This window comes from Triticum aestivum, chromosome 2B, assembly GCF_018294505.1.
Source record: "Triticum aestivum cultivar Chinese Spring chromosome 2B, IWGSC CS RefSeq v2.1, whole genome shotgun sequence".
NCBI lineage: Eukaryota > Viridiplantae > Streptophyta > Magnoliopsida > Poales > Poaceae > Triticum > Triticum aestivum.
The window spans coordinates 564,576,880-564,577,500 of record NC_057798.1 but is presented as its reverse complement, the minus strand read 5'-3'; positions in this window follow the sequence as shown (position 1 = coordinate 564,577,500).

Here is a 621-nt window from a genome sequence, read left to right as displayed (position 1 = left end):
CCATTGGTTGGTCACCTCATCACCACTCGGTCGCCCCGCGCGTCGCCACTCGGTCGCCCCGCGCGTCGCCACTCGATTGGTCACCTCATCACCACTCGACTGCCCCGCGTGTCACATCGGTTGGTCACCTCATCACCACTCGGCCGCCCCGCACGTTGCCACTCGGTTGGTCGCCTTATCACCACTCGGCCACTCGCGTGCCTTCAGACAGCTAAGTCATTTTACATTCTATTATTTCCATCTTCCCGGGTATCCTGTAATTCACACATCACGTTCACTCGGAGCCACACCACCGAGTGTACCTCTACACTCGGCTGCTTATTTTCACATACTTGCTTAGTACTGGTTATGTGACTCTGAAAGTGCAACTATCCCTGGGTGGTTTTGGTAATGATTAACAACATATAGCTCATTGAACTAATGCTATTTCAAGATAAGTATTTCAGGAAAGTTCAATGATTGGCATGGCATGGATTAGGAATGTGGACCCCTGAAAATGCGAAGGACAAGGGATTGGCTCAAGCTCTAATGATCAAGACTCTATATTTTCTATTTCAGTGATCAGATCACATTGAGTCCATAGGAAAGCCAATACTATGTCAACTGAACACGGTGGCGCCG